Here is a 27,356-nt window from a genome sequence, read left to right as displayed (position 1 = left end):
ATTGATTATTGTATTAATTTATTTATCCTTTATTTACCTCTTGAGATTAAAAATCGAATATTTAAAATTGTCCTTTAGATTACTACAACAAGAAGCTCAAAAGTATGTTAATTTATACTTGATATGAACCATAAAAATGCAAAAAAGGCAGCTACTTATGATTACAAGGGCCAGCTGTGACACACTTTGACATTGGCATATAGATGATTGTGTACAACAATCCTGCAACAGTGCTTTGAAACAGCCGAGAAGAGCCAGTGGGTGCAACTTTAAGTCCTGCAGAAGATTCCATTTGCTGGTTTGCCGAGCCTAATATGATATTTAACTGAATAAATTTAGATTTTTGGACTGTTGGTTGGACAAAACAAGCAATTGGAGGATGTCAGCTTGGGTTTTTCTACTGTTTGATGGCTGGTAATTGACCAAACAATGAATTGGTTATTCTGGAAGATAATCGACAGATAAACTGGCAGTGACAGTAACTGGTAGCTGCAGCTCTTGTCAAGATTTAGATCCACTAGCTGTCTGCAAATGAAGAGGTGGGCGAGTGAAAAAACATGTCGTTCCAAATTGCTTGACAAAATGAAGTGTTTTAAAGAAGCAGCGTGTTAGATTTAGGGGAGTTTGGTGGCATCTAGCCTTGAGGACTGCAGATTGCAACCACATTATCCACAGAGGTCTCCTTCTCTGCAAAACAAACGTACTTTGGGATTTAAACCGGTAAAAACACTGAGTGGAGCAGTTTCGTACTACAAATCAGTGTTTCTCTGGGGCAGGTTGGGCAGGTAGACAAGTACCTACTAATGTGCTCACCTTTCTTCACTGATAACTTAGGATTCGGACCTTCAGGAATAAAACAGTTTCACGTCATACATCAGTGTTTTTCTAAGGCGGCTTGTTGCAGAGGGGCAGATGCAAAAATGCATATGGGCTACTGTAGAAACATGGTGGTGCAACATGGTGATTTCTGTAGAAGAGGACTGGCTACCTATATGCTACACACTGGACCTTTTAATATGCTGAATGTGGGGAAGTTGCCCCGTACAGATAAAGGAAATAGTGGCCTGGTTAAAGGCACAGAATGAGCAGTTTCAGTGGATTTACCTTTTTGGTATCCTTTTATATAAATTTGACTCCATCACTCAGAGCTGATGAGGAGTTGAGAGACCTAGTAGGGTTTGTTACCCAGGCTTCAGTTGGAGCTGAAATTAGGTTGCCTTTGGCCAGTTGACGTGTTAAAACAGGCCTGTCAGCTTCAGCCAGACCAGATCAGACCAGACCAGCAGTGCCCCCGAGGTCTCTGTCCTCAAGCCCAAAAGTTTTAAGAGGTGACCCACCCTCTTCCTCCTCCTCCTCATCCTCCTGCTCCCGCTCCGGCTCAGAAGTGCCGGTGTTGAGCAACAGCTCCGAGGAGCCGTGACTGCATGTGCTGAGTCTCTGACAGCCTGTGGCGATGTTCATGAATGGCCACAGGGAAACTGATGAAGTCATTACAGGTGCATTATTTTTGAAACGCCAGAACAGACCAGTGCTTCTCACCTCCTGCAGGTGATGTGCAGTCGACTCGTCTGACTCCCACCAGAGCTGCCAGTTCAGTCAGGAGGAGAATTCCCTTATTGCGATGTCAACTTTGCTGACATTAACATTTCATTCAGGTTATTACGTAAGTGGCAAAGCCCTCGAGAGCGGGACTGAAAACATTGCTTTGACAGCTCCAGCTGCCCAGCAAAGGCACTCGTGAGCGAAGCGGGGCGGCTTTGAAATGCTTAGTTTTTAAACATGTGACAGAAGAAGACGTCATGGTGGAAGGAGAGCGTCCACGGTGACTGTTTATACCCAGTCACAGTCAATGTAAACATCACAACAGCAATCACACACAAGGAATAGGATGCTGAAATTGAAATATCATTCATTTTAATAATTCATATAGAATGAAAGCCTCTTCCTCTGGAGCTGTTTGAAGGCTTATACTTCTGCAGTTGGTATGTCTTTAGCATTAACACCACTGTCTCTCCTGTTGTTGCTGCTCCTTCAACATTATGGGCTGTCCATCTGCACCACTCAGGGCCAATTGTTTGTAGATCAGAAAGAGGGGAAACAATGTTCCACCCATGTCGTAGATGAAGGGAGATGCTCCGTTGAGACTTAATGGGAGAACTGGACGTTCAAAGGCTGATGGTGTGGAAATGATTTGTGAATATAAACACATCTCATATTTAAGAAGTAGTCTCTCATTCCAAGCTGAAGATTAAATCCTTTGCTATCAGAAACCATCCAGGTTCATGTAATTTAATTTACTTTGGTGCTTTGATGGGACTGAACAGATCAGAGGGTGGGAGGGGTTCTGCTTTTAGGTGTTTTCACACCTGCAGTTTGGTTTATTTGATCTGGATCAAGACAAAAAGGACACATTTTAGCCTTTTAATGATGGACGTGTAGAAACAGGCTGGAAAAGATGTGTTATGAAGTGTAATATTATGGGGATGGTCAGGTTTCACTGTTTTTTTAAATGAGAAACTCCCAAATGCAAATGGGCTGCCAGATGAAATATAAAGGCCACTTAAAAGATCACTCTCTTCCCAGCTGATGATAAGCAGATGGATTTAATAGTAGTTAAGCCGTTGAATACAAGCTCAATCTATCCCTGAAATGTTCAGGAACATTTCCTGCAACCTTTGCTATCGAAAGAGACATTTTTGGCCTAAACCAAAAGAAAAATAAAATCCCCATTTTTGAGCTTTATAATGATGATAACACAGCCTATTAAGTCTAAATTAGCCAATAGGTGTGAGTGGGCTTTTTATGATTATTTGGTTCTTTAACTTTGCAGTTTTGGTGGTGAAAACAAATAAACCTGTCCACATGTTATTAAATTCTTCCAATTTTGGATTTAGAATTCATAGCCAGCTTAACTAGGGGGACTTATGTTGAGCCATTGCTGTTGAACTTTTGCAAAATTTAGAGGAAAAGGCACCAGGCAGTCGAGTGACGAAGCACTTTTTACAGTTGACGAAATGTTAAAACATTTTTTTATTCAGTGTATAGGCTACACACTTTACAATTGGAGAATTTATGAATCATTTTCAGCCTACAACTGTGATTAATGAAAATCAGAATCTTAAAAAAATAACTGTTCATTTAAATATACTTGTTTTGAAGTCAGAGAGCTAGTGCAGAGGGGCCAAAGACCCACGTGTGGCTCTGGAGCTGCAGGTTGCCGACTCCTGACATAGTAACATTTCAGGTAAAATGCTGGTATGGCTGTGGTGTGAATGAAAGCAGTAACACTGCAGATACACGGAGCAGGCAGATCACAAGACTCACCTGATAGCATATTTGAATCCGGCACTTGTTTATGGTTTTGTATTTACACCAGTGCTTTTGTGGATGATTTTGATAGCTAACAACAAGCAATACAAGTTCTTTTGGTTGCAAACAAGCTCCAGAAACAGCTCCTCACCTGCCATATTCCCAAAAATAAGGACCGTCTTCTGCTGCATACACGCACATCAAGCCTTGCCCAAGGCTATTAAAAGAGGCATCTTCTTCTGTATATTTTTATGATGGTTGGCATACATAGTGCTGCAGTGTCGCCATGTGCTGGACTGTCCCTTGTGCCATTTATTCCAGCAGTGCCATGGCATGTGTTAAAAGGCAGAAACTGTTTCTGAATGTCCATGTGTGGATGGTGAAAATGACTAGTGATGCTTGAAGGGTTCTCCAAATTATTTACTGGGAACTCTGTGTGGAAATAGGCTTTATAAAAGTCTGTGGTTGGTCTGCTTTGAGTCCAGTTGGAAGCTGACTGAGAATTGAAGTGGCTAAACAAGATAAGTTTGCTTGAACTGATTCAGTCGTTAGGTGTGAACGCACCCTTAGTTGAAAAACCATGTTTCCTAAAAATTCCTATACTAAATTATTTTCCCAATTATGTTGGGCTGGATTATGTTCAGAGGGACGTAAAGGTGGCCTGTTTATTTTTTTAATAGAAAAGCAACTTGCCTATATGATCTCATAGCTGATCCTTTATTCATACCAACTGACATCCAATCACAGATTCATCATAAGCTACAAGCTCTGGTGATGAAGTCTGTATTAGATCATGGCGATAAGCTCATCAGCAGATTTAGGGAGGAGCTCAAGAGCCCATCTACTGTAAACTGCTGAAAATCATTTCAATCCACGAGCCCACTGACCTGCATCTGTGTCCCATCTGACCTCTTGAATTGACGGCTTTAAGAAAAATGGTTTTGTTGTTGTTGCCACTGGATCCCGGTGTCCTTGCTCGAGCAATCAGATCACGCTCACAACCTGCTGCCGCAGTGCTCAAGGCTTCATGTAAGACAATACCAGGATGAGGTCAGTGTCTCGCATACCATGTCAGTGTGGCTATATGCGTCTCTAACCAGGTGTATTTATAGAGCCCTCAACAATGGTGGTGGAGGTGGTGGTGTGTGTGTTGTGCATCTTAGATAGCATCTGGCTTTGTCCCGACACAGACGAGAAGATAGTACAGTAAAGTAGTCAGGTTTCCATTGTTGTCACTGGTGTTTGTCAGAGAAAAGCTGCACAACGTTGAAGTTTGACAACACCACAGTAGTGTTTATCCACAAATCAAATTTGTAATTTGGGATAAAGCACATGTGTCCCCTGTAAACCTCTTAACATGCAGGAGCTGCAGCTCAGACTGCAACAGTTGTATTCTCTTTACATTTAAAGGACAGCCTTTGTTACTTTGTGCAGTGTTATATGATTAATCTGTGATGTTAAACAAATATTTGGAGTATTACATTTTAGTTTTCATTTGTACCTATTTTCCCTTGTCATCTGCTGGTGCTGCAGTGATTTCCCAGAATGCTTTTCAACACCTCTCTGAGACTGAGCATGATCCAGTTGCATTGAGCTGTGGGCTTCATGTGTCATTCAGGTGTAGATGTAGTGATTGTGGAGCGAGAGAAGAAAAGTCTCACAGCTGTCATTCAAAAAATAGCGTAGCTGCAAAGCATGCTGGACAATTGAGGCCACTGTGAGTGAAGTAATAGACATGTCCTCCTTTTCTTTGTTTATGTCACAACATGTTTGTCATTTTATCAAGTTGTAAGTTTGGCATAGGGTTGCAGCAATATACCGTTTTTAAGGTGTACCGTGATATAAAAGTTGACGGTTATCATACCGTGTACGTTTGCCCCCTAAGTGTGGTTCGTTTGGGCAGGTGTGAACACAGCAATTGCAATTGCTCACCAAAACCGGTTCATTTCCGACCTGGATCTGAACCAACTGCAGTCACATGACACATTGTTTGGGTTAAACATGAGCATGTTACAGTCCTGGAGGATTATTAATGTGCACCTCCTCCTGTACTGCCTTAATATGCACATTCAGCACATCCAATGCATCAAAACATTGTTTTCTAGTTGGAGCCGCGCCTCGTTTTCAAACTGTATGGTTTGACTAAAATGAACAATGACAGCAATATAGTCCACGATGAGCAGCGCTAAAATCAACCTGCGTAGTTGTCCCTCCATTGTGACATTACAAAGTGTCACATTTATCTTGCAAGTGTACTCTTCTTCAACGTTTTGTTCACTTCCTTTTCCCACATGGAAATTCTGACCAATCAAGAGCAGCTTTCTCACACAAGGCATTTGATCTGGTCCGCTTGTAAATGCTGCCGTGAGAACACGAACCAACTCTAGGCAATTATACAACTTTGTAACAAAATTAGTCCCTGATTCAGACCAAAGGAGACGACTCTAGGTCTGAAAGCATCCTTGGAATGTACGCAAAGCCTAATATATCCTAATAGTTCCCAACAAATGCACTCTTTACTACTGTTAGAGTAACTTTTGGTAAAAAACACAGACCCCAGCTGTTTTAGGAAATAACTGAGCCTTTTTTAAGTGAATGTATATATTTCTGACCTGTTTTTAAAGAAATAAATCTTCACAAGAAGCCACAGACATGGTGAGAAAGTATTGCAATGGGCAAATGCATCATCTTTTTTAGGGGATTTATTGACAGTAAAAAATACATAGAATAACACCAGCCTTATCATTTACCTTCACAGCAGCAGCAGTAGAAGTAGCAATGTTAGTTCATGTTATACAGGCTTGATAAGTTCAAAAGAAACGACATAACATCTCTCCAGAAATGGAAAATATAACTAGCAGCATTTTGGTATTTCTTGTATAGATGTTGCTTTTGTAATTTGACTGCTAGGTCACACTTTTCTAAGTGTCCTTTATTGCCCTGAACAAACACACTTAGCGTAAATATGCTTTTAATCCTGCATACTTCCCAATATTGACTCAGTCAGGCGGATTGTTCAGTGGAACCGTGACACACGTGTACTGTTCATGCTGTCAGTTGCCTGGTGACCTGCTGACCTCTGTGACACTCATGTGACGTGAAAACTGAGAGTAATTTGTCACAGTGTTGATGCTCCGAGTCTTAAATTGTTTAAGTCCATCATATCGACCACAGCCTGAATTAGATGGGGATAACCTCACGTTTGCTCCTTCCATAAAGCCTTCATATGGTGGAGGTTAATTCACAAACACGTTCTCCTTGTCAGGTTTCACATTTTCTTTAGAGAATAACACTCAAAGAAAGTGTGTCCAAAACAAAAAAAGACAGCCGGCACGAAATCTTACCTCTCTCTTGTGTGGCTGTCCAACAATATTAGAATCACTTTTGCTTTTTCCACAGTCTCCTTCAAAAGAGCTGCTGCGGCATAATATGTGTCACTGGCACAGATTGTTAGCATGATAGCAGAAGTCCTTTTGATTCCAACATGGCTTGATTCGTAGCAGGGCGCTGCTGTTTGTTTTTCTTTCAGCTTTTCAAAGCCGGGCCCTCTGTGAATTTCTGCATCCATTATCTCTCCTCACATCTCTTTGTATTATTCATTTAACCTCGTTCTATGGCTGTCGCTGCTTTAGGCATAAACACGGTGTAAAAAAAAAAAAGATTCCTCTTCGTGCAAATGTCTCAGTTTTGTCGCTGAAGTTATTTTGACGTGGAGAGTCGGAGCAACTTGATTGTGTTTCTTGCAACAGGCAGCAGCTGGTGAGGGCATGGATGAGTCCCCTGGTGCTGCCCGGGGCAAAGAGCAGCCAGCAGCATCGCCACGCTCCCCTCCGTCCTGCTTGGCTGATCACAGATGGAGAGACAAGAGGAGAGAGTTTGACAGGGATGATTAGGAGAAGGAGTGTAGGCATTAATACATGTTGAAGGATTCCTTTTAAATCAACCAGCCTGCAGCCGACTCTCTGCATAGCTGGTCTATGCTTCTGGCTTTTATATGCGTCTACTAGCTCCTATATCTATGGGATTTTAAAGGAAATAGATATAATATAGATATAAAGTTCAATTAAAAACATTAATTTGTACTTGAATTTGTTTAAGGAGGTTAAGAAGTTGCTTGCTCAGTGTTTGTTGAAACAACCTGTATAGCTGGTTGTAGTCCTGTGTGTATTTGTGTACCATTTTGTGTTGGTTTTAGTTGTCTTTCCTTGTAAGTTCTGTCTGCAGAGCTGCAGTGTCAGGTCATAATTCTCTGTGGGTTCCTCATTTGGGCAACCTCTTTCACATACAACTAGGCATTTGTTGATTATAGCAGCTTTAAAGTATATTTTCTATCTTAGAGCATGGCGACTAGAGATCTTCACAGGTTCAAAATGATAGACATGAACCCGAATCCACGCAGGAAATTTGGTCCAAGATCTGATTGGACCCAAGAACTTGAAAAATATACCCAACTTGTTTGTTCCCAAGATATAAAAGACTCGACCCAAAGCATATCTGAGATAAGAGACATCCAAAACACAGACAGGTCCAAGATCTTGAGTCCATTTTATGGACTCGACAAACCTGTCAGTATAAAGTGATACTAAAAATGCTGATCGACTGCTGAAAACGTTTTGTCGTGTCAGATACAACATACTGTTCTTACTTATCTTACTATATATTTTATCTTATTTTATTGTCATTTATTTTATTTTATTGTCACTTATTTTGTTGCTGGTGAGCAGTTTTACGATAGGTCTAAGCGGGTTAGAGTGCACATATAAATATACACGTTTTAACGTTTGTCAATATGGATGTTATACATGCTAGATTCTCCACTATTCAATTGTTTAGTTTATTTTACTGAAATTATGAGAACTAGAGAATAATTCAGATTTGCTGTTGGTGGCACAGTGGTGCAGTGGTTAGTATTGTCTCCTCACAACAAGAGGGTTCCTGGTTCGAACCCAGGGTGGGGAGTTCAAACCCTGGGTTCTGTGTGGAGTTTGCAGGTTCTCCCCGTGTCAGTGTGGGTTTTCTCTGGGTACTCCAGCTTCCTCCCACAGTCCAAAGACACGCAGGTTAATTGGTGACTCTAAATTGTCCGTAGGTGCGAATGTGTGTGAATGTCTGTCTCTATGTGTCCAGTCCCGTGATAATCTGGTGACCTGTCCAGGGTGTACCCCGCCTCTCGCCCAATGTCAGCTGGGATAGGCTCCAGCCCCCATGAACCCTACCAGAGTAAGCGTTTAGGGAAAATGAATGAATGAATGCACTGTCTGCATGGTAAACAAAGCGAGACGAGAAAAAAAAAGGTGGTGACTCCCTACCTTTGAAGCGGTCATGAAATTTGGATATGTGTCCTTGATTACTTATTGTCTCTTAAACGTCAAGGTCCACTGATCAAAAGAATCTAAAGGGTTTCTCATAAAATGAGTCCATGTTGTGAATACTTTCGGGCTCACTATCCATCTTTACTCCGCTCCGCTACCAACTTGCTTTGGACTTGCTTTACATTAACTCTACTAAGCCAGCCTAATTATCATTACACAGCGCTCATTTCTCTCATGATCAGCGCTGATCACGGTTCCTCTTGGATCCATTCAGGTATGACACATTATGATCAACAGACCCGTGGTAATAAAACGTGGACCCAAATCTTTACTGGTCTCGGATCCTGGACTCAAGGTTGACCCGTAAAGACCTCTTATGACAACATAAGTAAAAGGAAGTCTGACAGGGCAGGAAACAGGAACGGTTAGACAGTTAGGCTGATTGTAAACAATCCAACTATCTAGCCAGAGGATCTAAGACAATCTAAACTAGTTTGTTTGGATGTTATATGGAAAGTGGGTGCATGCTTCAGCGAGGACGTCGGTCAGTGAACTCTGATGTCTGACCACAGACAGTTTGGGTCATAATTTAAGCATTCAACCTTATTTTTATTGTTTCTAATAACCCAACATGACCTTGTTTGAAACCTGTATGATCGTCTGACAGTTTTCTTGTAATGTTGCCACATGAAAACGTAACTTCCCTTTAATTCTTTGTCTTTTATCTCCCTCTCTTTGTTGACTTCTGGGTGGTTTAGTGCTCAGAGAGCCCATCCACATGATCCACATGACCCCTTTCTTTGATCAGTTCTCCGAATCCCTAAAAGCCTCGAGGTCACTGTGTTACACCTGACCCTTCGCTCAGAGGTCTGTAGACAAGCAAAGGGAATTATCCTCCAGAAATCAATAAACTGTCGCATCAGTCATTTTGTTTACCAATTGAGGAAGCTGTTCTTCATTGTGTTCAGAATATGAGCCGAGCAGCTGAGCGCAGCCAGGAGCCAAACCACGACTGTCACAGCTGGACGTTGGTTTGAGGAACCCACAGAAAACAATGGCAGGAGGCTCAGAGGATGTGATGCACAAACTGTACAGAAAAAATATTCAAATAGAAGATGTTGTGAAGCTCCAATCAGCTGTAATCTGTGGAGAACAGTCAGAGACAAGCCCAAAAGCTTCCCTGTGCAGTGTACATGCACTTAAAGCGTGTGTTTCAGCTCTGCTGCTGATGCTGATGCTGCATTGTTTGTCTCACTGTGTTGCCAGCAGATTGATGGAGCTGTTTCTCAGATTGACAGATCTAGCTCAGCCAGCCACTCTCCTCTAAAGCCAGCCAGACTCTGCCTGTGAAAAAAACAAAATGCCTGAGAGGGTAAATCAGTAGTAAGAAAAACTCTCGCCCCTCTGCAATTAGCACCGTGTCATTTTGGGGTTCGGAGGCAGCCGATAATGTCACATCTCACTCGTGTCTGTGGTTCACTTCTTAAACAATTTTGACAGAGTGCCTGCAGACTCAGGAGGCTGCGTTGTTCAGCGCTCGTGTCACTTCCTCCCTGAAAGCCCAATTGCTGTCTTTAATAAGTGCTTGCTCTCATATTTGTGCCGTCTGTGCTGTCAGTTAGTTTGCGAGCAGCGTCTGGTTTCAGTCACCGTGGACCGGCTGCGGGTTGGGAGCCGTAGCCAAATGACGCCCTGCTGAAGAGCGCTGGCAGCAGACACACACGCGAGAGGAATTTGAATACATGCACGACAACGGCGGGCAGGCAAGACGAGCGTGTGACCTAGTGTCTGCCACTGCTTTGTTGCAATATGCTGTTGGCAGTGTGTGTGTGTCTGACGGAGAGAGACAGTAGTGGCCAGAGCCAGAACAAAGCAGTCTGCGACCAGAGGACTTGGGTGTGGCACGCAGTTTGATGAAGCACCAAATGAAGTCTGATCTCTTACTGCATCTATTCATTTGTAGGTGCAGCTGTGCATCAAACCTCGGTACTTTCTGAACATCAAAATCTGTCAGAGCACCAAAGTGTCGAATGCTTTGTTTACATATTCTTTCATCAGGTTTTTCCTAATTTAAGTCAGAATTTTGTCATTTTTTTCATTCACTTAAAACAAATGAGTTAAATTTGAATAAATTGCCAAAGCAGTATGGTCCGCTGTAACATATGGCTTTTGTCTTTAGTGGGAAAGGTTACAATCGACATTCATTACCGGGACAAAAGCCTGCAGTGGTCATTGATATTTATCAGCTCCAGCTACAATCAGCAGTGATGGAAACACGACTCTTATGTGGATACTATGCAATGCAATGATGCGCAGCCACAACATCGTTCCAGATTAGTCTGCACTGAGTTTGAAAGAGAGTTTGAACTACCGTAACATTGTCACCGGCCTCCATGCTGCTTTTTGTTTGCTAACCCAGTGTTAGGGCACCTTTGTGACGTTGAAATTGACAAACAAGAGAGCAAAAGCAGAGGCGTGCTCGTCCACTGGCAATTAGATAGGAGTCTGTTGCAAGTGAATACACATGCTCTCTAAGTTTGGTGGATAAAAGGTGCAAGGTGTCAAAAAACTATGACTTTGCTATTTGTACCAAACATAGGTGTCTTAATGACACGTGTATCAAAAACATTCAAACAGTACTTCATTTCCAGCTCTCTGTACGCCTTCCTTTCTCTTTTGTTCACCTTTTCCTGCACGTCTCTCCTTCTTTCTGTTTCTCCCTATTTCCTGCCTCTGTTCTTCTGTTCCTAAAAGCTTAGTCATTCTTCCAAGGTTGTCTGAAAGTTGCTCCGTCCTGCAGTCTGTCCTACTTTGGCGCTCGACTCTAAACTGGGACGCCACAATGCGAATATAGTAGCAGGTAGGAGCTGGTGGTTCACTGGCTCAAAGTCACATGATGTGTAGATCGGACACTGCAGGTTTTGGACTGCAGACATTTTACCCTCTGTCTTATTAATGTCTTTGTGTCTGCTGTGTAGAGAAGATGATATTGTTTGTGGTTTGGATTTTGTGTTGTTTTGCAAGAGACCAAACTTGATCAAAGTTTTCTTTGAGTGAGAGCAGCAGTTAATTTGCCTGAAATGTAAATAACTCACTATCATCCTGATTCAGTCAAATGTGCAGGAAGTGACATGTTTTTCTCCCCCAGAGGAGCCTTATACATGTGATTATGCTGTTTGACATGGAGTCATATGGCACATCTGTCAACATCTGTCTTTATTCTTTGAGGTCATTGATGAGATGGCCCTTTCTTTCTGTTTTCGTGTACAGTCTTTACACTCATCAGCCACTGTATTAGGTACACCCCGCCAGTACCAGGTTGGACCCCTTTTGCCTTTAGGTATTTGCGTTAAGGAGCAGTTGAACAGGTGTACCTAATAAAGTGGCCATTGAGTGTACATGTTATTAAAGCAATTTAGAGCTGAAATGAGTAGTTAAATCTTGGCGTATTCGATCAACAAACTGATAGTTCATCATTTAAGACAGATAAACTCACCTAGCTTTGTCCAGGGGCCAGTTTGTAAATAAACATTAATAATTAATAAAGAAATAATTAGTCTGGACCTTTGTTGGGGGTTCGGGGATCCTCCCCTGGCACTTCTTTTGATAAACGAGCTCTATTTTGATCCCTTTCTTTAATGCACACTGGCACCTTATTTACATCGAAAGTAAAAAGAGAAATTCCCACTTAAGAAGAGGAAGAAGAAGAAATACTTTATTAATCCCTGTGGGGAAGTTCAATTTTTTTCACTCTGTTGTTATATACACACAGGCCTGAAATACACACACATGAGCACAGGAGCTATACATGTATTAAATGGAGAGATGTCAGTGTGAGGGGGTTGCCTTTGACAGGTGCCCTGAGCAGTCGGGGTTTGGTGCTTTACTCAAGGGCACCTCAGCAGTACCCAGGAGGTGAACTGGCACCTCTCCAGCTCCCAGTCTACGCTCTATACTTGGTGCAAGGGCTGGGTAATATAGCAAAAAATATTAGCACGATGATGTTTGAAAGGAATCCTGATGATGTCTGACAACTAAAGAAACCAAATGATTTTCCAGCTTCTCACAGCACTTGTGGTAAAGCTTATTTTGAGAAGTCTCGTGCAGTCCTGCATCTAGGTCTATCTTTATCGAGTAAAAATAACTTAATCACCGTCAATGACAAACATTTTATTGCGATCCCATTTTGAGATCCTTATATCGCCCAGCCCTACTTGGTTCGCATGAGGACTTAGGCTGCTTAGCTACTGCCGCCCTGCCCCGTGTAACTGGGCTCCAGTCTGCTGTTCATTGTGAATAAGAAAATGGTCAGCAGGCCATTCGGCACTCTATTATGGGCCAGAAATGGGCCGTGGGCCATCAGTTGAATATTACAGTTTTAAGATATGCATCAATCTAAATGATTGTAACCTGAATATCTTAAGTTTGGGGCCGTTGGTCGGTCTAAACAAACAATTCGAAGACTACATCTTTGGCTCCCAGGAATTGTGACGGACATTTTTTTTCTGGACTAAATTAATCAAGTAATTTGGAGAAAAAAAATCAACAGATTAGCTGCAAATAAAATCATATCATTAGTTGTATCCCCAAAGCAGCTTAGCGACAGTCGTTCTGTTTTACTCTATTAGGATCCTCATTAACTGACTTGGGTCCATAAACACTCGGCGAAACAATGAAGACCCAAAGCAGCTGTGTGTTTTTAACATCGTCCAACATCGTTATTCTGGCTCATCATTATACGTATGTTAATGAGGGAGTCAGTACTGTCCTCACACACACACATACACACACACACACACCTCTTCAGCAGGGATTCAAAGCTTGGCCCTTCTTCTTGTTTTTCCTCTTCTGCCGATCATTCATTCATTCATTCATTCATGGTCTGTACTGGCGACATACCTCTTCAACCTTCCCTGACAGGCAGCAGTTGCTAGGAGCCAGACTCACTCAGTTGCTCTAATAATAAGCAGCTAGTTGGTAACAATAAGGGTCACAGCTGGTGAGCTTCACAGAGGTGTTGTTCTCTACTTATTAACACAGACGCAGATTCAGGTAAGAATCATTCTTGTTATTATTTCTTTTAATGAGCTAATATAAAGAGCCATATTTTCAGTCTGTTCATGCGTGTTGCTGCTTTACATTTTCCTGAAGACATGTGACATTTTCAGGTGTGTCAGTGTTGTTTTTCTCCTTTTTAATAATCTGTAAAGAACGTCTGGCTTTGTCGACAACGTATAGTGATCCACTGTGATATTTAAAGATGCAATACAAGTAATGAAAATCTTTTTCCTTCATTAGGCAGCTTAAAATGTTTGTATGATGCTTATTTTTATTCACTTGTCATCATTAGAATCAGTAGAGCTGAAAAGATTAGTTGACTACTCAATCAGTAAATGAACCAAAAAAATAACAGGCAGCTATTTTGATATAGATTAATCTTAAAAATTATTCTTTTGTTAAATAAAATGCCAAATTTCAACTGGTTTCAGCTTCTTTAATGTGAGTAATTGCTGGTTTTCTTGGTCGTCTTATAGTAAATTTAATATATTCTGATTTTGGATTGTTGGTCATACAAAACAAAACAATAAATACATCGTAAAGGTCAGCTTTCACAATTTCTTTTCATTGATTAATTGAGAAAATTAAGATTTAGATGAACTGATAATGAAAATAAGTGTTAGTTAAAGCCCTTACAGAAAGAAAAAGACACTTTTATATTTCAGAATATTATGAAATGAAGACGATGGGAACAAAGGAACACAAGATATGTAAACAAACACCACATGGAACAATAAAAACTGATGAAAAACAGCTTAAAGCGGCAGGTCAGGATGAACGGTGAACACACAGAGGATGAATGATTAGCTACAGTTAATCATTTTGGGGGGTGATAGTGCTTCATGTGTTCATCAGGGAGTCACAGGCGTCTCTTACAGCTGTTGCGTTAATGAAAAGCTCTGCGTTCCCCGTGAGGCAGCGGCTCTACAGTCTCATCTGGAACAATGATGAAAGCTGCTCATGTAAAACGAGCCGCGCATGCCAGCACTCTCATTGGAAGGTGCCGAGCAAAGGGAGTCGGGCGATTGGCTCGTTGCTTCCGAGTAGCCACGATGTGGTTGGCTGTTGTCACGGTGCTGAAAAGTCTCACCAGAGAGAGAGTGTGTGTGTGTGTGTGTGTGTGTGTAAATGGGGGTGAGGGTGTATTGGTGACAGTGAAAAGACAGTTGTGTGTGTGTGTGTGTGTGTGTGTGTGTGTGTGTGTGTGTGAGAGAGAGTGTGTTACGTGTTTAAAAGCGTAGGTCAAGGTGAGCACAGTGGGGTTTAATTTAGTCGGAGCACGGTGTGAAAGCTGGCCTGCTGTGGCTACATGGGTGTGAATGAAGGGTCTTTGAGCCATGACACGCTCTGCACAAACACACACACACACACAATTAATAACGAAAGCCCACGTCGATGCCTCCTCAGAGATCAGACTCTTCATCTATATTAAAACCATTAATTATCAGTGAAATTATCCATAATTCACTAATAATAATTTCTGTTGTTTCTCTGCCGTGTTGGAGGCTTTGCAGGCAACACAGTGGACATGCAGTATATATTTACAGTATGTAATATTCCATACAATACTCAATGTAATGTCCCATTTTGCTCACTATTTATCAGAAAAGTGTTTTCAAATTACAACAATTTTCTGGTCTGTAGTTTGTTGTGTCGTTGCTGTGTTGCTCAGTCCCTCCAGGATTTCGTGGGCCTCTTTCGGGGATTGATGAACCCTAAAATACCTGATTTCACGGCAGCTTTTCTTAAAATAATTGCAATGTTTTTAGGTGTTTTTGCAATGAAATTGTAGAAGCAAGTGGAAATTGCAAGTTGCGTTGTTTTTGTGTGTGTAACTCATTAAAAAAAAATCAAAGTCAGCATGTTCTAGTAGGAATCAAACCACACTGCTCTGACTTTGTGATTTAAACAACACTAACCAGACAATTTATCTAACTCACCTTGATTCTTTCAGGGCGTGTAGTAGATGTGGATGCAACAGCCTCTGTCATAGTGATTTGTCTTGTCTGTTGTACACGCATTTCAGTCAGACTCTCAGTGTGTTTTGTGGTTGAGAAAAACGTTCATCCCTCCTTTTGTGCAGAACGTCAGGGACTTTCCTCGTGTGGTCTTTAGCAGTAATTCATTGGTAAATGTGAGACGTTCGTGTTGCACGTGTTGAATCCTGACAACCAGAAAACAGGATCTGAGTTGCTATCATCGGTGAAACTCAAAGGGAAACTACCAAGATAAGTCAAATTTGCGGAAAAGTTGTGGTGATTGGACAAAATTGCAAGGGTTAGGAGAATTTTTAATTGTTGCAACATCCTGGAGGGGCTGAGCTTGTTATTATAGCAATAAATTGAGGCTGTAACTTTTATGGGATGAAATAACAAAATGATCGCCTGACTGATTAAGAGTAAAATCCATAAGCAATACAACACAGCCTTAATCATTTCCAGACACGCTGTACTTTTCATTTTACAGCCATGCTTGGTCTGGTATGACCAGTGAGCTTATAGTGGCTAATGTTAGCAAACTTAAGATAAGTATTGCAAGTTCTCTGACTTTATGACTCTTGTCTACTTGTGGAATGATTATGCTTCATTTTAGCTTTTAGCTTTATCCCATAATTTTAACTTGTGGCTACACTTCAGTATAAATATAGTTTAGCACCTATTTGACACAATGTTTATGAATTGCTTTCCAGTCATACCCAATTTGAGCAGTTTTAAGACCGTCTTGAGACTCTATTACACAGAAATATTTAAATATACTAGATGGTAGGTTTGTCCAGAACTGCATGGCACTGCATGTCTGTAAAAGGGAGCCTCTTGGGTACCCATAGAATCCATTTTCAGTCAGATATCTTGATGTGAGAGGTTGAAGGATTCGTGTGAAATGGCTATGTCAGTTTGTCCCCCGCCAAACTTTTATTTAACCCCCTTCCTGACAGGTTAGCTTCACTCTAGCTTCAAACTCAGTGCGCTATAGCCTCTCAAAGACACCAGCATGCCTGAGGAGTGGACGAGGTTAAATAATGAGTTGCTAAGATCAGAAAAAATGCCTTTCATGGGGCACCTAAGTTTGCAATGATAGAAAACAGAGGAAAGAAGCGAATCCTCTCATTAGAGAAGCTGAAAACAGAAAATCTTGTTTTTCTTGATAAATATCTTAAATAATCGCTTACTAAATTTGCGTTATTTTCGTTTTTGTGAAACTAATAGTTTGCCACTATTTTCCAGGTTGTTGTGTATGTCACATCACCTTCAGTTTCCTGAGCCTCTCCATTGATATGCTGCTTTTCTACTGGTTTAAACCTGGTCTGTGTGACTGTTTGTATGCTTGTATTAAACACAAACTCATCAGTGCATGTACTGGCATATGAAAATAAACAGCAGGCTCCATCGGGGCCTTTTAAGCCCATTCACCTCCCCGCTGTGACGCCCCCACACTTCACAGTCAACGTTTTTCTCACCCTTAATTTGTAAAACCCTCAAGCGTCATTACTAGACCACATGTGTCACTTCCTGCGTGCAGATGAGGTTTCCCACCTTTGGCTTTCTGTGAAAGCACGAGGTCATACAGGCAACACAAAGACGTCTGAAGCATCAATGAAAGGTCATACTTCCCAATTTCAGTCCAAATATATTGTGAACTTTCTGTTTTATTGTGTCATTGGTGTCTTTGTTGTTGAACATTCGTTGCTGCTTCTGATTCTTTATGTTTTTCACAACACAAGTAAGAGCAGATCGTTTATTTACATGAAAATCTTGTGACTCCCGAGAGCCCTGTGTTGATTACTGACGGAAATTTAAATCTCCCTCCTCTTTAGTCTATCTCTGTTTGACTGACAGTTGATTAGGTGGTCGAGACAGAGGAGGGAGGCAGAGCAGCTGCCGCCAGAGGGAAAACAATCAGCGACTCACAGACACACACACACACACACACACACACACACACACACACTGGCCTCTAAGTGGATTTGGTGGCTAGAAGGAGGGATGGAGGGACGGAGGGGGAGGGGAGACGGCGTCTGCGTATGCGCCTCATGTCTAGATCGCCTTGTGGACCGTGTGTGTGTGTGTGTGTGATTAGATGTGCCTTTTGTTTTCAAGATTTGTGTGTGTGTGTTGCCAGTTCTGCATAGTGATTTGGTTTAGCCAACAATGTGTTGGACACGTGTCGGGGTTTGCGTGTCTGTAAAATGAAATTTTAATGACCCATGTGGAGAAAACTGGGTTGTTCCACCAACAAATTAATAAGAGACAGAAATGAAATGAAGAAGTTTTAGAAGAAGAAATAAACAAAATCCACAACTGATGATAACAAATGTGTGTAAGTGAAAGTGTTGACACTGAGTTGCTGGTTTATTAGGTGCACCTAGCTAAATGTGACCTTTATGAAGGTTATTGTATCTGTTTTTGTTGAAGGGTGTAGTTTGTGGTGTTGAACTGCATGGCATTAAACAAAGAGATGTTTCTGTCATTTAGCCTACCTTCATTCATGTAAGTGTGGACAAAATAATAGGAACACTTGTCAGTATAACGTAGTACAGTTCGACAAACTACACACTACGAAATGATCAAATGATCAAGTAATACATTACCCACAAAATGATCATTTCTATATCAGTTACTCACCCAGTGTTACACTTTTGTGAAGAAAAGAAGAAAACTGTTTTTCTTGCACACCTGCACGGTGAACAAAGAATCCAAAAACTGAGAAAGTTCTTGATGAATTGAAGTAAAAGAGGTCCAACAGCAAAACTATATCTGTGTATAAACTCTCACACAACTCGTACAGAATAATCCAAGTCTCATTTATCCAGTCGTGTGCTCAGTTTTAACCAAACACATGCATTTCCCTGAAACCTTACTATTAAAAACATTTCTGCGTAAACAGGGCAGGCACACTGCTCGTCTGACTGGTGACTGTTTATACAAAGTGTTAAGGTGGATTTATACTCGTGCATCGGCTCTCTGCAGAGCATACGCTGTAGCCTACGCCAGTGTGAGCATTTATACTTGTGCGGTGGTGTGTCTGCGTCACTCAGCAGTCACACCTCCAAAACACTAGTCGGCAACGGAGGATTCTGTGAAGCGCTGTAAAGTTTAGTTGATTCAAAACACACCCAAAACACACATTAAACATGGCTTAATAGAGACAACTTCAAACACAAGTACTCAAGTCAGCTTCACTATAACTCGCAGCATTCACAGACAAACACTTGTCTTTATCTGGACACATTTTCTCCACAAATACAACATGCTAATGTTTTTAGCACAAGCCTATGGCATTTTACATTGTATACATTAGCCTAGCGACTAGCTGAGATTTCCTCTACTCATATAAAACCAGGGACAACAGCAACATTTAACAAAGGTAACATTACAAAATTTGGCTTCATTACAACTCACAAGGTTCACTGACAAAACAACTGTCTCATATTGAACATGTTTTCCAAACAAACATAACATGCTAATGTCATTAGCACAGGCCTATGGCATTCTACATTGTGTAAATTAGCTTAGCAGCTAGCGGAGATTTTCTGTACTCATATGAAGAAGCCAGGATAAATCACACTCAAGGGAAGGGTTATTCAGAATGTATTGTTTCTTATCTCTGAAATAAAAGTAAATATATATAGTTTTGTCGTTGGAGCCCATTTACTTAAAAAAATTGTCTCAGTTTTTGGATTCTTTATTGACCATGGAAGCATAGGAAAAAATTAGTTTTTTTTCACAAATTCAATGTGACACAACGTTACAAGATCAATAGATGCCTCTCGAAGTGTTGACGCTCCATTTTAAATACAAGGAATTATACATGTTTTTATGTGCATGCTGGGATAAGCTCCACAATTCTCAACCTTTTTCATGTCGAGGACCCTTTAATTAGTTCACGTGAGGTCATGTACCATCATTTGATTAGATTTCGCTCAAGGGACCTTCATCTGAAAAGATTTTGGTTGTTGAATATGATAAATAGAGAAATTCTATAGTTGTCAACCACAGCTGAGCCGATAACTGTGGAGGAAATGAAGCCTATAATCCTAACAGTCACTCTTTGACTCTTGCTCACATTCACATCATCTCGATAGTGAATTTAATAGTGAAAGTAATTTCCATTTTCCTGGGGACCCCCTGGAACTCCCTCGAGGACCCTTGGGGCTCTTTGGACCCCAGGTTGAGAACCACTGACCTAAAAAATGGATGAATAGATTTGTAAGATTTATAACAAAGAAAAAATCATGAAGGACAAAGCTGGACCTGATGTCTCGTCTGTTGCCTCTAACGTGTGTTGCTGATGTGAAGTTTCATCACATTTCCATCTGGAGTTGTTGCTGCAGCACATTGTGACGCACTCCGTGGCTGTATTTGTCTTTGTTTTTAGGTGTGTGTGTGTGTGTGTGTGTTTTGAAGGTGGTGAGAGTTTGTGGTTCTCTAAAGGAAGCAGAGACAAAGAGCTCTGACTCTCTTTGTCTCTCAACTCTCATTTGATATAGTAATTAAATCCTCTGATGACTGACTGAGTTAATGCAGTTATTAGTCTCTTTTCTTGCCGTATTTTGTCTTTTAATTAATCAGTATAAACAGTGATGTGATGTTGGAGTGGAGGATGAGTTCACACCTTCACATTACAGTATGTTTTATTGTGTTAGATCACCATTACCGACAGTAGACTTCCTCTTTCTCTATGCAGCTTGTTCCACTTGAGCAAACCGTGTCGGTTCACTCAGAGGCCCCTCATGGTGGAGCGCACTTCCTCTCCATTACACCATCCCATCCGTACGTGATTTATTGATGAGGATGTTATCGGATTCACACACATATCTTTTGTATTATTCATCCCAGCGTGGTCATGTGTGTGAAAATTCACAGTATAGAGCTGCGTCTGTGTCTGTGTGTGATTTCATGTTAATAGCTGAGAGAAAACATGGTTACACGCTGCCTCTGCATGATGATGGTGATGTTTGTGTGTGTGTTGCAGGGTGTGTGACTACCTCTTGGTCCCACCCTGTTTTTTTTTTTTTTAAACGTACCCTGAGGCTCATCCTTGTGGGAGATGTGTTTGGCCTATTGGCTGCATTCTTGGGACTAAATGGAGTGTACCTAATCCACGTCATTGATATCCCCACAACACACACTCATCTCACACACACATTGAGACACACACCCGTGTCTTCCCTCAGGGCCCGCTCTGTGCAGGAGGCAGACTGGTGGCTGCAGACGGACCCTCGGCCGTCTCTGCAAAGCTTTGCTCTTTAAAATGTCAGCGTGAATGTGATGCGTCTAAATGTTAATCAGAAATAGCTGTTGGCTACGAAGCTTTATTACTGCATTCAAAGTGTATTTGAGCATCTCTGACATCATCCAGCGGGATTTGGCGAGCACAGCTGTGGAAATTGACACCGCTTTCCCCCCTTTTTTTTTCTCTTTCCCTCTCTGCCTCTTCTCTTATACCATTTTTTTTCTAGCTGACAGAAAACAGACATTTGGTGTCCAGGTGACGCACAGGTTTTAAAAACATCCTGTGAGTTGTTTGGATGGTCACCTTCAGTCTGAGTCGAGAGCGTATAGCTGTGAGTCTCAGTTTTCTGTGATATAATCCCAGAGGATTCACGTTCTCTGTATGATGGTCATATCTAATCTGTACAGGATTGGACTGGGAGGGCAGAGAGGGGGACTGAGCCAGGGCTGTTGCCATGGTAACCCCAGGACCAGGGATAATCATTGGGTCAGGCATCTGGTTTCAGGAGAAGCAGAGGAAGATGTTTCTGAAGGGTTTAGGTTGCTAAGTGGACGAGAATTTCACCTCAGCTGACATTTTGGGGCCGGTTATTGCCGATATGATACGTGTTAGGTTTAGCTCAACCTTTTTTCATTCAACTCCCAAATGTTGAAGCAAAAGTCTGACATTTTGGGAAATACCGGTACACTTGTTCACTTTCTTGCTGAGAGTTAGAGAAGAATATTGATGCTAGTGTCATTACTGTATGGTAAATATGAAGCTACAGCCAGCAGCCGGTTAGCTTAGCTTAGCATAAACACTGGAAACAGAGGGAAACTGCTAGCCTGGCTTTGCCAAAGGTGAAAAAAATCAGCCTACCAGGTATCAGCGCAGCCAAAGTTCACTAACTAACACTCAGAGCCCGGTCTCACTCCGAAGTCGTTGAAATCCGGCACTTGGGCAGTGACTTGCAGTGTCATAAACGAACAAAAAAGGCTGTTCTGGTTGCTGTTACAGTTTAACGTTGCCCAACAGTAGTATATAGGGACCAGCTTTGCGCGTGCATGTGAAATGCGCGTGCACGTGAGACGTGCGTGCGTGCGTGCACGTGAAACACCCCCCCCCCCCCCCCCCCCTTCCGGCCCCTCCCCCACTACGCTCCTCCCCCACCCCGCCCCTCCCCACACTCCGCCCCTTCCGGTTCGCCCCACTCCCCTTCCGGCCCCTCCCCACTACGCCCCTCCCACTCCGCCCCTTCCGGGTCACACACACACACACACACACCGTCATATGAAATCCGTCTCTCATTGGTTAAACATAGCGCCTCCTATTGGCTAATCAAAAGCCTCCTCCTGCGGACGGATGTGTGGTGTATATATACAAGGGATTTTCTTAACAGGACATCCTCAACTTCTCGGACGGGCGGTTACGCGGACGAGCTCTGATTTTTTTCTTCAACGATCGCCTGTATTCTGCAAGACGCTTTCTGCAACCATGTCTTCCTGCACCAGCAACAGCGCATCGGGTCAAGCGAGCGCCCAGGTATGTCTGATGACCCGCGACAGTTGTGGATGCTCGCCTTACAAGAAAAGGAGACGGTAGGAAGTGGGCTCGTTACGCCGGAGAATCGTGAATTTGAGCTAGAGCTGGAGGGTGTTAATGGGTATGTTTACAATGTTAAATATCAGGACTCTGTTGTCACACTCAGTGCGCGCCACCGTCGCAGTGTGGTTCCAGGCGTTGAAACATGGTCGGTCAGTTTGATGCATAGCGATTGGAAATTGTTTTGGTCTGAGGTCTGTCCTGACCTAGACCAACCTGGTTTCCCAGAGAGTATTTATGTCTCGCAGTGGGTCAGCAAAACGGGCCCCGAGATGTACCGCATTGAGACGGATCGTTTTAACAAACGGCGGGAGGACTTTATTTTTCTCAGTGTGTGCAAAGATCGAGAATCTGTGATCGCGAGCAGAGGTCGCGCGACGTGGGGACAACAACCCTACCCTCTTACGCTTCAAGAGCGTGACGAGTGGTTTAAAACTGTTTTCTTTATTCAGTGGTGTGACTGGAGATCTCTGCAGAAATTGTTTGACGCTGACAAGGGCATCAGAAGAGACAGGATCCTCTCTTCTTACCAGAGTGTTAGAAAACGCCTTCTTTTCGATGATGCGCAGACTAATGCGCAGGGTAGTCACCTTCCTTCCCTGTGCCGCCCGAAAATCATCAGACACATCGACTACTGATAAAGCCTAGGTTAGCATAACTTTTGTATTTTTGTCTTTTTTAAATTATGATAAACGCTGTATATGATTTTAATGTTGTTTTTTCTGTTGTTTTTACAGGCAGTGTCTTGATCAGCACCCATGACGACGATTTATGATACTAGAGGGTGTTGGGAAAACGATTGCGTGTGGTGTGGAACCCTGACACCTCATATGAAGCCGCTTGAGGCGCTGCATGTGAAGAAGAAGAAGGAGAAGAAGGAGGAGGAGGAGAAGGGACATGTCTCGACACGGTCCCTGACAAAAGACGACGTGGACACGATCAAAGACTTTCTATCACGCTGCCAGTATCACGCAGGGCTGGAAAAACAAGAGCTCTCTGCAACGGGTGTAAAATCAACCACCCGAGTCAGCCGACACTCTTGCTTGTATGATTTTGATCAGATCAGATGTATGTATTTTGACCAGATCCTGGACTCTGTATTCAACCCGTCTCTAGGAAAAGCTCTGCATTACCTGTTTGCGCAGATATCACCGGGCTTTCTCACAAGACAGGCTTTTAGGAGCGGCCGAGACTCTGAGACACTATCTCAGACCCGGATGTGACGGACCATCTGCCAAAGAGGAAATGGAGACGGAGGAGGACCACAAGCACGAGACCGCTTTACGCAACGCCTTCACCGTGTGGACCAAGTGCTGCTGCTGCTGCATGTCGACAGATTTGTAATATTTACCGCAGAAAAAATGATGTTGTTCTTTGGGATCACATTAGCCACATATCTTTTCACGTGGAAAAGACGCCATGCCATGAACAGACTGACATCACTTCTGCACGGGGTAATTACCGTGACGGTGTCCTCGCGAATGTGTTACATTCAACAACCATTTAAACGTTATAAGGACAAGTGTTAAAAATTGAATGATACAGTGTGCGTGCAGCACACAGTTCATCAGCGGTTAAAGATGTGGTAACGGCATATTTCACAAACTGTAATGAGTCTGAGGCGCTTGCAACACGCCATGTTATTTGTCTTTGTGCATTTCTTTGTGATGTGTTTTGATGATTAAAAATGGTGTACCATTAGATGTTTGTGATGCAGTTCAGCACCTAGTGCGACACATGATAGACAGAGATGTGACGGTGTGTGTAAAATACCTAAACATGTTGAAAAAACCATAAATAAATAAAAGACGGTGTGTCGACCTCATCTTGGCCACTTGTGTTGTTGACTGAATATGGAGCGCACGCTAGACAAGATTTACCACGACCCCGCACACCCAGGGGGTCTTGGAGGTGTACAAAAACTTTGCGATGCTGTTAGAAAATGCACTGGGAGGCTCGGGATGCCTGAAGTAAAGCGTACTTACAGGGGCAAGATGTGTATACCCTCCACGCTAAAGCAGCTGTACACTTCCCTAGAAATAGGGTGTTGGTTAGCGGTATTGACAAACAGTTCCAGGCCGATCTGGTGGACATGAGTGAATATTCAGCAGAAAATGACAGTGTGTGCTACCTGCTGACATGTATCGATGTATTTTCTAAATATGCATGGGTTAGGTGTCTTAAAAACAAGACCGGTGCATCTGTTGCAAAGGCGTTTGAAGACATTTTGAACGAAGGTCGATACCTGTAAAACTCCAAACCGATCAAGGGACAGAGTTTTATAACAAACAGTTTCAACATCTAATGGAGGTGTATAAAATTAAACATTTCTCTACCTCAAACGAGACTAAGGCTAGCACGGTTGAACGTTTCAACAGAACATTTAAGACCCGCATGTGGAGATATCTAACGCCTGTTAATTCGCAGAGATATGTTGATGTCGTCCAGGACCTCGTCAACGCTTACAACAAGTCTCACCACAGATCGATAAAGATGGCCCCATCCGATGTAAACAAAGACAACGAGAAGCTCGTCTTTAACACGCTGTACAAGGAGAAGAAGAAGAAGAAACCGCAGAGGATCGTATCGTTCAAATATAATGTAGGGGACACTGTGAGAATATCAAAACTCATGTGTGTTTAGAAAAGGTTATGAACAAACATATACAGACGAGTTTTTTACAATAACTAGGCGCATAGCCCGCGACCAGCCTGTGTATAGAATATCAGATTGCTCGGGTGAAGAGGTAAAAGGCACATTTTACGAGCCTGAGCTACAGCCGGTAATCATTGACAAAAACAAGGTGTTTAAAATAGAGAAAGTAATATCCAGAAAAACTATAGGCCGGAAAAAGATGGCGCTTGTGAAATGGTTGGGGTGGCCTGAGAAATTTAACTCGTGGGTCTCTGAAAAGGACATCGTTGACGTGTGATATATATATATATATATATATCACGGGACGTTACCTGTTTACACAGCCACTTTGGAATTGTCGCACGTCCCAACAACATCAAGAAGATGGAGAACAAGAACGGATTTTATGTCACGTTACCGAGTAATGCATCGCTACACGTGTATCCTAATAACAAGATATGGCGCTACCGAACAAAATTAGCAAAACCGATCGTTCTGAGCGAACCGTGGTGTGGGGTTATTGAACTTCAGTACCCTAGGGTGTGGTCAACGCTTCCTGCTTCTGACGCGACGTGTTAATATACGATAGTAAAACCAACCAGACAGCCACTATAACACTGTTTGCCGGGTTTTACGACTCCATTCCCAGAATACTAAAAGAATTTAATGCTAAATGCATCGGTAACGATAACATCGCGCTTAGGTCTTCAATATAACAACATTACAAATCACGCTCATTTTTCGAGGAGAAGGATATAAGGTGACATTCCGCGGAAACTGGCCGAAATATTGGGTTTTAAGCCCGTGAGCCGCTTGAGATACCGCGACCCTATTTTTAAGAAAATCTACGCCTCCTCACCCCGCAGATATTTTTGGGGAGTTTATAATATATACGCTTACAGCGATATTGTTGATTATCAGCTAGTGGGAGACAGCCACGTGCCGCTCCTCCGATGTACCAATATAACGCCGGAGGTAGGTCCGATCCCCACTCTGACATATGACAAGCCACACTATACATCGCTCTCCAAATCTGTCATTGACGATATCGAGATATCGTTAAAAAACGATCAAAACCAGTATATACCATTCACGTACGGAAAAGTGATTGTTAAACTACACTTTAGACCTGTGAAGCAGTATTTCTAGACCTGAGAAATGGCCTACACACCATATGTGCGTGACGATGCCCGATATATGACATATTACATGAACCAAGCGGGTGGCGAATTACCTGGATTTATAGGTTCAAGTACACAATACGGTAACGGTTTAGGCGGCATATTTCGAGGCTTGCTTAGAATGGCTGTACCGTTATTTAAAAAGGATTCAGCATCGCCAAGCCACATTTAAAAAACGCAGCTGTAAACATTGTAGGGATATGGCGCCCAACATTGCCAGAAGCGCTGTATCGAGACGACAGGAAGGAAACGGGTTGATGGTGATCAGAAAAGACCGTCAAAAGACCCCTCATCGAGGGGTCGCAGCCCGCAGGTCCAAAAGCGAAACGACCAGTCAAAGTGACACGACGCATCAGAAAGAAGTCGCCACCAAGAGAAGCACAACTTCCAAAAGACGCGTGATTCTGCGAAAGACATATTCTAGTCTGAGAAGAGAAAACAACATCAACAGCCATGGCACTCATACACAACCAGTCGGAAGAATGTGTGAAGACGGAGCTGGATCTGTTCACAGTGCCGCATACACAGACATCCATTGAAAAATCTACATTTGTTGAAATACTCTCGCATTACGGGATGCCGGGCCTCTGGAATTTTTATATCAGCCTGCGGCGAGGATTACATTGATCTAAACGATACCTACCTGTACATGCGCCGCGAGAATCACTTAACCCCGATGGTACCGACGGCCCAAGCCGCAGATGTGGGTTTTGTAAATTACCCCGGGTGTACGTTATTCTCGCAAGTGGATATCATGTTAGGAGACAGGCTTATAACCCAATCTTCCAACACATCCCCGTACCGAGGGATAATCGAGTGTTTAATCAACTACGGAAAGGACACCTTGGATACGCAGTTTAGCAGCGCCTGTTTTGTAAAGACACAGCAGACCACATGAATGCGGCCTCCATAACCGGAGATAACGAAGGCCTAGCCGAAAGAGGGCGATACACCGTCAACAGTCGCACTGTGGAATTAATAGCACCAATACACTCCGATTTGTTTTTTCAGGAAAAGTTATTGATAAACGGTATAGACATTTCTAAAA

The 27,356-nt window shown here is 42.5% G+C and overlaps 1 protein-coding gene across 9 annotated transcripts in view; it reads left to right on the top strand.

Annotated features, from left to right (window-relative positions):
- The window catches only part of LOC125886934 (unconventional myosin-IXAa-like), a 226,942-nt gene that overhangs the window by 1,298 nt on the left and 198,288 nt on the right, over positions 1-27,356 (top strand). The gene's annotated exons all lie outside the window — the stretch shown is intronic.

This window comes from Epinephelus fuscoguttatus, linkage group LG4 (assembly GCF_011397635.1).
Source record: "Epinephelus fuscoguttatus linkage group LG4, E.fuscoguttatus.final_Chr_v1".
In the NCBI taxonomy this organism is placed as follows: Eukaryota; Metazoa; Chordata; class Actinopteri; order Perciformes; family Serranidae; genus Epinephelus; species Epinephelus fuscoguttatus.
Note: the sequence above shows the minus strand (reverse complement) of the source record. Positions and strands in the feature narration are given on the sequence as shown.